This window comes from Molothrus ater, chromosome 9 (genome assembly GCF_012460135.2).
Source record: "Molothrus ater isolate BHLD 08-10-18 breed brown headed cowbird chromosome 9, BPBGC_Mater_1.1, whole genome shotgun sequence".
NCBI classification, from domain to species: Eukaryota; Metazoa; Chordata; class Aves; order Passeriformes; family Icteridae; genus Molothrus; species Molothrus ater.
In genome coordinates this window covers 27,871,040-27,882,115 of record NC_050486.2, presented here as the reverse complement: position 1 = coordinate 27,882,115, position 11,076 = coordinate 27,871,040, and the positions used below count along the sequence as shown (strand labels likewise).

Genomic DNA, 11,076 nt, shown 5'->3' with positions numbered 1-11,076 from the left:
TCATTCTGTAGCCTGCCTCCCTGTTTATAAGTGGCCATACTCTTCAAACAGGATTGTTGATGGTATTTTAGGTTTCATGAGTCCTCTTGGGGAAAAATCACACCAGATACCCTGGCAATAAGGGGGAATGGATCAGCCAGACCTTGCAGAAATCCGTGACCAGGTCCATGAACCTTGGTGGCATCACCTGGGAAAGCAGGTGCCTGTGAATTGTTTGAGCCAAGGGGTGTAGAAAGGCACCTGTGAAGGGACAGGACTCTCCCCAAGGAAAGGCACATTCAGAGCACTTCAAATTTTATTTTTTTGTGATACAGGATAGGAGTCGTGCCTCCCAACATTGACTTCTCCATTGATTGCTAACTGAGCAAAAGAGATGCCGGTGATGCAGGAATTACCCCCCACTAAGTTCAGATGCCTCAAGTAGCTCAAATAAATAATGCTTTAGTCACTCATTTCTCTCCATTGATGCTAAAGGGAATCTAGAGCACCAGCTCCAATGTAGACATCAACCCTGGAGACATCTAATATCCCTGGAGATGTGAATCTCAGCTGGGCTGCCTCTGCCTCTAAGCTTGAATATGAGAAAAGAGAAGCCAGGCTGAAATCAAAGGCAGTTAGAGACATAAAACAGATGTAAAATGTCAAGAAAGATAAAAGACATTAGGTGGCCCATGGTCCTGGGAAGCCAAGGGCACCCATCTGAAAATGAAGCAGCAAAACATTTTCTCTGCAAGAAAGCAGCAGAGAAAAAGGCAGACTTGGACCAGCGCAGGAGGAGAAAAATTTCCTTTCAACACTGAAAGTAACAGTTTCTAAAATCCACCTTCTCTGTCCCTCCCAAAATGTAAATGCTAGTAGTTACCCCTGTGAAAATCTGGAGCAGTTTTGTGGTAGTAAGTAGCAGATTCTTGGCTACTGAAGCCTCAGTGTGGCAGATGGGTTTTTTGGAAAATGACACTTGCGCAGCCCAGCTGGTAACCACAGCTGAGATCTCCCTCTTGGAGATCTTAGAAGTCAACGGCTGCACCGGCTTTGATTTCACTGGAAGCAGTGGCTGGGCTGCTGGAAATTGCACCCAGGTGTGAGGTGGAGAGGTCAGACTTGGCCAGCAGCTCCCAGGGTGATAACTGACCCTTTTCAGGCAATCCAGGCAATTCCCCCTGTTTACCAGGAGAAATGGCTGTGTTAACTGTGATACTGCCGGAACCTCTGGCAAACATTTTTTGCCTTTTTAGGTGAGTGTTAGAAATGTTTCCTGCCCTGGATTTGGGTGATATTTTTGGCTGATGGTTGGGCACGTCTGCCTGTCGCTGCCCAAGCCCCCTGCTTTGGAAAGGCCAATCTGCTGCCATCCTGCTGCTAAACCAAGCCAGGAGCAGGCATTTTCCACCCCCCAGCAGGAGAGGTTGGCTCTAGGAAACAGCTCCCTTCTGAATCACACGAGAAACTTGGAATATTAAACAATTTTATTGAGTAAAAGGATAGCGGATTGTTTTGTCTCACATGTGGCAAAATGGAAAGCAGTCAACAATTTCCCTCAAAAGTAAACAACACAGCATAGGGCAGATCTGCTGAGGCTGCTGTTGAAATCTTCATGCTCCCAGAAAATTTGGAAGTAGTGTTATTTTCAGCTGGAGGGGGAGAAGCGTGTGGCACATCTGACCAGTTGCACTTGCCTCTGACTCAGAAACATCAGCTGAGTTTTGACTTTTTCTCTGCTGAGAGCTGCATATTGTTCCCCCCAGTGCAAATGACTTGTTATTTCAAATGTTTCTTGCACCAGGTCTCCCTGTACCCAACAATAAATGGAGGGACCTCCAAAGTGTTTTCAGCATCACCTGCAAACAGGTTTTTTGTATTTTAACTTTTCTTGAGATGAAGAAAGCACAGCTTGCTTTGTACCATCTGATCTGACTGCTATTTAACCCTCCTTTTCCAATAGTTTCTGTGTTCTCAAACTTTGTCTCTAAAACTTACTTTTTGTGCCCATGCCATATGCACACCCACCTGGATGTGTTATGTGCTATGTTATGTTTTATGCTGTGCTAAGTGCTATGCACACACACCTAACCATGATGTGTTATAAGTAGAGATAGCTGTGGATTTTCCATCCTGTCATTTTCCAACTGAAAAAGTACATTCGACAACATCATGTTTTGCTGTTGAAAAAATAGAAATCCTTTCCCCCTGCACGTACAGCCCCCAAATAAAGCCATCTTTGGGAAAATTGAAATTAAATATTTCATTTGGGGATGGATTGATTGTAATTAGAGTATATATAATGTTTCGACTAAAAGTTTTCTTTTTCATCATTTCAACCAAATGTTGAACTGCTCTTGCCAGTGGTGAATCCAGGAAAAGTGAGAGCTCTGGTTCAGTCCTGAACTTCCTCAAGAGAGATGAACTCTCCCTTCACGTGGATTGCAGTGGTCATTGCACCATTAGGAGTGATGGAAGTGGCATTTGGCTGAGGCCACAGACCTGTGGGAAAAAAAAAAATCCTGATTTTGAGACTGGGATTTGGTGTTTCACATCATTGCTGCCAGAGAAAGAGGCAGTGCTGGGCTGCTCCTGAGGGTTTTGGGTCCATGAGATACTTCCCATTGCCCATGGGAACAATGGAGGTGGTCTTTGGTTTGCCAAAATTGCCTTTGTGAGTGTTTCTTTAGAGGGGATGTGTTGCAGGGGGAATTGTCATTTTCTGCTTTAGGAGGGACTAAAGAAATAATTTTGGATGACTTCTACTGTCAGAGTCAAGCTGTGGATGAAGAAGTTGTTTGATACGTGTCTAGTCTCAGTTTATATTGATCTCTACAAAAAAGCAAGGGAAGTGCTTGCCCTTTTAAAATGTGATTATAGAAATTATCACTGTCCAATCAGAAACTGGAGGTCAGCACTGGTGATTTTGCTTTGCCTTCAGAGCCCTAAAGCACTTTGAAACACAGTGATCCTGCTTCTACCTGTAGGAGTTCACAGTCATCCTCCAGAGCAGGAGTTATTTAGATTATTTAATTTTCACGAAGGAGATTAGCTGATTGGTTTGGGGGCAGGGGCGTTTGTTTTGTTGATTTGTTTGATTTGTTTTCCCCCTATAATTTTTTTTTTTTTCATCTAGGCATGCTGAAAAAGGAAAATTATCTATTCCATAGCTACAGGCTTGTCTATGATCTAGTTATGTCCTCTGAAAATTGCCTCAGCTTTCAGAAATGTCTGTTTTGGAGAAAACATAACATTACAGCTGTTTTGCAGTATTTAAAGGGCAGAAGCACCTAAGCTATTGCTCCCCTGACTTCTGTTTCCAATGAGTAAAAATTATCTTACAGACAGAATATTGCTGATCACCAAACAGTGCAGAATTGTTGTTTGATTCCTATTCTCTAACAGGGATGCACCAAAAATAGAAACAGCTGCATCTTTCAATTGAGTGAAATTTGAATAATGTTGCTCTGCTGGAAATAAAATAGAAAAGCCACATGGAACGAGGGGTTTGATCTGGTAGGTGCAAATAAGACCAAATTTTAGTTTTCTGTAGCAGATCTAATTCTAGATTTTCTGTGACCCAAAACTCACAAACATTTTAAACTGGGTTCTATATAAAGAAGTTTCACATAAAGACTGCAACACTGGTACAAAGGTTTACCTTGCACTGCTCAAGGAATGCTGCTGGTGGACAGGTGTACAAACTAGTGATTGCCAGATGATCTCAGTGAGATGTTAGATCAAGAAATTAAGACAGCCGCTTTTCTTCCTTAATCCTGTTCACTTTACAGCTTTTAATAAATTTACTGAAAATAGTGGATTTTTTCCTAAAGTTACAGTTTTTAAAATGCCAGCCATTCAAGAACACCTGCAAGCTGTAATTCTGGGGGTTTACATATCTCTCTTACATAGGAATAGAAGGAAAGTAGCCCCAAACCCCAGGCCCCTCCATGGTGCTGCTCTGTGCTGTCCTTGCCTGTAAGGCTGAGCCTGCAGGTGTTACTTTGCATGGATGTTGGACCAGCTACAGGTCCCTGGCACGCAGCAAAGCTGTTATTTGGTAAACAAGTTCTTCTGAAACAGTCGAGCTGAAAGCAATTTCTACACATGAAATGGATAAACTAAGTGGTTTGGGTCTTGCAGTACCTAAATATCTTCAAAGACACGGGTCCTGGTGCAGGACAGATTGTGGTGATTGCCCAGCACGTGGCCATGACACCGGTGCTCCTTGCTGTGCTCCACAGGACACAACAGACAGGGAAACAGCTTTCCATCCTGCTGCAGGCCTGCCAGAGCGAGTTTGTTCCTCCAAGTCTGCCTAGGACTGCTTGGAAAGCTTTGGAGAGCCCTTCTTGCTTGGTTTGTTGTCCCCACGGGATCACACCTGTGCTGCTCCCGCCCTCCTGTTCCTCTCAGTTTCTGTGGGTCCCCAGGACATCCCAAAGGTTGTCCCTCTGCAACATTTACATCTTTCACATACTTGGGCTCATTTGTCATGTCCCTCGCTTTACTCATTGCACGGTGATGCATATTTACTAATTCTAACATTTCCTCGTTAGTCATTCCCTCCAGGCCCATTAATCACTATAAATTCCCAAACGAGAGGCTGCAGTACATCGTTCCTTCCAACAGACAGCTGACATGTAGTAATTAGGCAGCTGAACATAAAAATAATGAGGCTGAGGCTCCCGCAGATCTCCTTCCCCCTCTCGGCACCTCGGGGGCAGCCTCTCTGCAGCCACCACTGCACAAGCTGCTCCCCAGCACGGATGTGCCTGTTTCCCTCTCTTTACCCCCCAAACCTGCTCTCTGATCCATTGGAGAGGTACCCAGGCATTTAGCTTTGTGACTTCTGGCGGTATTTTTCCATGCATCACATCAACACACACTGAATTATTTAATCTCTCTGCCTCCCCTGTTTCCCCATCATGCAGGGACTGGTCCAGCTCCCGTTGTTCATCTCTACCTGCTGCTCCAGAAAATCCTCGTGCCAAGCTGCCCTGCCAGCTTGCTGCAGCCTCTCTAACTCAGAGCACACTCTTGGAAATAAATGCATCTTCTCACAACGGCTTCGCTCTCTGAAATAAAGAGCATGATTCAGGCAGGGGTTTGACTGCCATGCGCAACGCAGAAATGGTCTGAGAGACCAAAAGGCTCTTTGTGTCCAGACTAATTTCCCTGTTTTCTTGTATTCTCCCTCCTCTGCACAGTTAGGGAGCACTTTTAAGGAGCAGTTCTGCAGTCTTTTTTCCTTTTTTTTTTTCCTGTGGTGATCACTTTTGTTTGCCACAGAAATACCTTGGAAATTGAGTGTCCATGGAGAGGGACACAGCACCATTTCCTCCAAATTACACTGCAGTGTCCAGCATCACTGGCCAAACTAGAGTTAATGAGAATTAGGAAGAAACTTCCCCTGCAGCTCTTTTTTCCTCTCCTGCTTCTTTCTGAAGCAATGTGTCTTGGCTGCATTTGGCTTTAAAAGACCCTTGATCTGCTTTGTTTATGGTAATTTCTTTATTCCTGAGAGAGAGAGAGGGAAGGCAGCACCGAACTGATATTGTTCTGGGACTGCAGATGGGCAGATGGTTTGAAAAAACGATTGCAAGATTTCACTTGCACTCTGGGCCTGTCTTTCACATTTGGGTGAAAGACCAAGTTTTGTCTTCTGTCACGGGAAGCCTAATTTAGATTGCCTAAAACTTGAAATCAGTTTGAAGACAAATCCCCAAGGTCAACGACTCCACAGATTTGGAGGTTAAGGAATTGAGGTTAAGAACTGACAAACGAGGAAGCCAAGGCAAGATTATGGAAATGAGGATCTGTAGCAAATTCTCTCTTGTTTCCCCCTTGTAACCTCCTAATGACATTAGTGCCTGTCTTTGACAGTCCCTTCTCGAAGGGGAACTTACTTGAGCGCTAAAGACGCTTTTATGAGTCCCAGAGACACACACAGGAAAACATGTGGGCAAATCTGCTAAGACTCAGATATGGGACACAGTCCTTAAAAGCCCTGCACCGACTTAAAAGAAATGACCTGAAATAAGGGAGACAACAAAACACCCTTGGCAGCTGGCTCCCCACCCCTGTATCCCCATCCCAGACCCCGTGCTGAAAGCAAACATCCTTTTTTTACCTCCACGCTGCTGACTGCACACAGTTAAAAATTCAATCTTTGCATCGCCCCAGTGAGCTGGAGCACTTCTACTGTCCCTTCTCACAGCTGTGAAGCTGTGATTCAGAGGGATTGGAGCCAACACCATAAACCAGCACCTATTAACACTGTCCAGCCCAAACCACCATCTCTCTAGTCCTTGGAGCAACTTATCCTTTTTGTAATGCAGTTTTTGTTGCTTATCCCAGCACTGCTTGGAGGTTGCTGAATTCATTTACTCCAGGGAGAGTTTCTGCACATCTGGTCTGTGGCTGGAGATTTTTTTTCCATATCTCACCCTTCTTCACCAAGGAACACCATGTGAAGCTTGGGCTGGATTTGTCTCTGCAGGTGGTGGTTCTCTGACTAAAACACAAGACACACATTTTCCTGCAAGGCTGTCTCACCCCAAGCACAGCAGCTTGGTTGCTGCAAGAGAAGTTTCATCAAACCTGTCCTCCTACTTTTTGTCTTGATCATCCCCTCTAAAACTACTCAGAGCTGCTCAAGAACAGCTGGGTGGGTAAGAGGCATTTAATGAAGATGCCTTTACTTACACATCAACACGGAAAGCTGAGCCATGGTGCTCACTCCTCCCCTTCTTGTCTGCAGCACTTTCTAACAGTGCTGGTGAGCTCAGGCCCCTTTCCCCCTGTGATTAGATGGCAGAAAGCAAGGTGAACTTGCTCCTTTTAATATATTAGCCAGCTATGGTTAATGAAAAGTTGAAAGGTAATTTTTAACTGTACAGTGAATAAGATATAGCCTTAAAGGGGAGCAAAGTATCCCTGAGGATGGTGGCAATAAGTATGGATAAATAATAAACATGGCTGTTTGGAAAGCACCTTACTCACCTGTCTAAAAGACTTGCCATCCTACTGATCTCAGATGGATGAATTTATGGCCTTGTTATAAATTTCCTGATGCCTCAGCTTCCTAACCTTAAAACATTCAAAGTAGCTATAGCTTTACAAATAGATTATTTTTTTTTTCAGAAATAGAGTTTTTCCATCTGTTTGTTCCATTTTCCCATCTGTTCCTCCAGCCTCATAGTCTTTTTCAACCTGTTTACAAAGATTGTCTTTAAGTGAATATATATATATATAACTTATATATAACTTATATATAACTCTTTTTTCTATTCCAGGATAATTGTTTCTTTCACAGTGGTTTGGTTTGTTCTTAAAATGCCTCTCTGAACTTCTCTGGGCACTTCTTTTGCTAATCCATTTACCTTTCCAATATGCATTGTGATCCTTCAGTGTGCTCATTATGCTTTGAGGCCACCAGGAATTCTTGTCAGATGTGGGGTGATCACTGTGGCAGGGCCACACCATGAGCTGCAGCCACATCCCAGTGAGAAAGCCAGCACATCCCATGGATGTGGCATTCTGGTGTCCAGCTGGGTGCCACAAAGGTGGGTGACACCAGGGAGCTCTAGCAGACAGCCCAGCTCCCATGCCCTCCCCAACAATGTCAGTCAGTACCTGCTCAGGAGCATTTTCTGCTCTCATGACCCAGGTGAAGATGGCCTTGTAGCAGCTCCCAAGGCTCTGCTCTAACTGAAGAACCTCTAGTATCTCCTGAGTAGTGACTAGGTAGAGATTAAGGTACCCAACGCAGTCCCCAGCCTGACCAATCTGGAAAAAATTCCCTGGAATCAGCAGCCAGTATTGTATTACAGTTAGATCAGAAGCTGGACTGGATTTCTCTCTGTTATTTGTCTGAGAGGCACAAGTAAGCACCCTCTGAGAAGGGATCATTTCTGCTACAGAGAGAGAGCAAATCTGAGTCTCTCCAGGCCACCCAAAAAGTGATTTTTGATTTGTCAAAATAATCCTTTAAGTAGAGGAATTGAGAGCTTGGAAGTTATCCAAAAATGTGTTAATCTACACTTTTTTAATTTCTCTTTTTTATGTAAGGAAGGGGGGAAACTAATAATAAGCTTGTAAATCATGTGGTTAAGTTTAAAGAAAAATGCTTTGGGAAAGTTTTCTAGCCTCCTGCAAGACATTTTGTTTTTATTCCTTCTGTCTCCACAAGACTTTTGCCTTCTACCGTTTGCCAGCAGGACTGGAAAAATTCTACTGGTCCTGTCATCACAAGGGACGCTTGTGGAATTGTTTTATTGTTACCCTTCTCCTTCTGGTAGGATGAGATCAGTCCCTTCATTTAGCTGAAGTCAAGGCATCTTTTCTCTCGTTCCAGATGTGCCAAGCTGCTTGTAAACAACGAGGGCTGCTGTTAAATTGTGGGGTGTTCCTGAGCCTCTGAAGATTGCTGTGCTCCACCCTTCAGGTAAAAGGGCTCACAGGAAGCCTTTGGGGCAGAGGAGACCCCAATTCCACTTTCCATGCAGGGGTATTTTCCCAGGAGGACTCACAGCAGACTAAAGACAACATTGATGTCTTTTGAAGGTTTATCAAGAGCATCTTGCTAAGGCTGGGGAGAGGGCAGCAGCCTTCTGCAGCAGCCCCTCCTATTGGCCTTGGCTTTATTTTAGGGTGGCCTTGTGGCCACTAAGCAGACATGAGGTATAAATTTACCTCCAATGGCTGCTGTTTGGGCTGCTTTGGGGATTTTAGGCACAAGAAGCCAGTCCTTCGTGTTTTATAGCAAGCCCAAGGCTTCACCTACCAGCTCAGCATAGAAAGTTTACCCATTTCCAACCTGTGTCGATTGGGTTCCCTTTGTTCCCAGAAAACAAAGGCTCTGTGTTCACAGCTAAATCCCCCATCCAAGTGTTTCCTGTAACAAAACAAAAGCCTGCTAAATAAGAACGTTTCTCCCTCTGGGAAACGATGCATTCCCTCACGTTCACGGTATGCAGTGTTCCCTTAGTTCACTGATTTTGTTACTTTTTACAGTTCAGTTTCCATACGCTGCTGCTGATGTGTGGTGCCAGTGCTGCTGGTGATGAATTTCTCGCAGAGCTGACTTGAGCAATGTCTCTCTGTAGTAATCATTTTCTGTCTCCCCAGCGTTTAGCTGAGTACATCGTCTCCAAGACCTTTCACCAAGCATCCATCAGCAAGGAGTTCAAGATAAGCAAGACATTACCCCGTTCCAGAGGCTGAGCAAATCACATGCCTACCCTATAACTAATTACTTCTATTGGCTGATTGGTTTTTAATGCATCTGTTTTACAGGTAAACAGATTTATCTTAGGAAGGCATAGGTAATAACGATGCTGGGGTTTTTTTATTCATTGCCTTCCATCAGAGACTGAAGGGCTGGATCATAAAATGGGTGTCATTTAGCTGTACAGTCCCTTGATTTTTGTATCTAGGCAGAATGGGAATCTGGAATTGCTGGGCAAGATTGGGAAAGCCTGAAAAACTTGTGGAGTCTTCTAACAAGACTTCATAAATGGATGACATTAACCATTAACATGTAGTTTCCAACCCCAGCTCCTCATCAATCTCCCCTTTATAAAACAGAACTTTTTGTAATTGTCAGAGTCCCTGGAGAAGCCAGTTTCTAGTGCAAGGAGCCCACAGCATGGATCTCCCATGCAGACAGCCCAAAAGCATCAGCCATTTGTGATGTTCCACTCACCCTCCTGATCCCAGGTGCAAATCTGATCATGGATATCTTGCAGATATCTCAGCAACTGCTCTGGAAACTGTGATGCTGCTTGTACAGTGGTTGTATTGCAGAAACACTCAGAAATGTCCCAGAGCACACAACCCATGGATCAAGGAGACCCAAAAATCAGTGCTTGACCCAAAGTACTTAAGATTGAAACACCAGAAGAGTAGATGGAAGCACTGGAGACAGAAAAGCTCTGCTCACTGGTATAGTTTAGATACAATCAGGGGATTGCAATAAGGGAATCAATTCTGAATATCCATTTCAGCAATACAAATTAGGGAAAGGGAAGAAATTCACCAAGCTAAAATGCTTGGAGGGAGATGTCACATATGTACATGGTAAGGTAAAGCCATGGGCAGAGAGCACTGTCTTGGTGATGTCCTCATCCACACCACTCCTGCATGTGCTTTTGAACTTGTTTTCAAAGAAATGTGGGTCTTCAAACCAAAAATCTATTGCTAGAGTACTCAAGAGTGGCAGTGGCTGCCTTCAATCTATCATGGCCAACCTTGGAGACCTGAGCCAGGGTGAACCCAACAAGCACTCACCAGTGTCCATATGTAACAGACCTGCTCAGGTGAAAGTGTGGCTCCCCCATTCCTGGACTTTTCTGCTTTGGAAAGACCCTTCTTTTTCTTTCCACCACTGCCAAAAAAAACTCAAAAAAAACCCCAAAAAAACAAAAGGGAAAAAAAAAAAAAAAAAAAAGAAAAGAAAAGAAAAAGAAAAAAAAAAGAAGGGCTTTCTGTTTCTGGGTAAATTTTACCAGGGCCAGGTTTTCCTGCCTGCCCTCCCAGAGCTGGGGGAAGGAGGAAGACCTTTACCTGCTGCTCGCTGCCGGGCAGGGGGCACCACGAAGGAAACAGGACGCAGCCGTCTGGCGGCAGCTTTTTTCGGCTGGATTTCGGCTCGCCTGCCGGGCTGGGGTTGCAGCTGGCTGGCCTGATCTCCTTCCCTCCCACCGGCTCTCACTGGGAGCAGAACATGCCTTCTCCTGCTGATTTCTGCTTGCCATATTGATTGCAGCAGGGTATAATGGAGACAAGTCAGGCAGAAAGCCAGCCACCCTTGGGAATGATTAAAGAGCAAGCGGGAAAGGATAGAAGTGAAGAAAAACAGGCTGACACTTAGGACGTGGTGGATTTGGAGCAAATTATGCCCTTTTCCCCACCTCACCCCTGCAAGGTGCCTGGGATGGTTCAGCGGCACCTCTATTTCAGCTCTGCCCAAAAGAAGCATCATATCGACCCCCATGAACGTGGGGAATAAAATCCCCAGAACGTGTACAATATCCCTATTGTGCATGGATTTGCAGCCTGATTATTCAGAGCATAGCCAAGGAAAGGTAAGGC

General features: G+C 44.6%; 1 long non-coding RNA gene across 3 annotated transcripts in view; it reads left to right on the top strand.

Moving 5' to 3' along the window:
- LOC118689570 (uncharacterized) overlaps positions 1-11,076 on the top strand; it is a 57,926-nt gene that overhangs the window by 44,672 nt on the left and 2,178 nt on the right. For all 3 annotated transcript variants that reach the window (XR_004980641.2, XR_004980642.2, XR_004980643.2), the window contains 2 exons: positions 8,339-8,428; positions 9,112-9,279. This is a non-coding gene — a long non-coding RNA (uncharacterized LOC118689570). The remainder of the gene's footprint in view (positions 1-8,338; positions 8,429-9,111; positions 9,280-11,076) is intronic.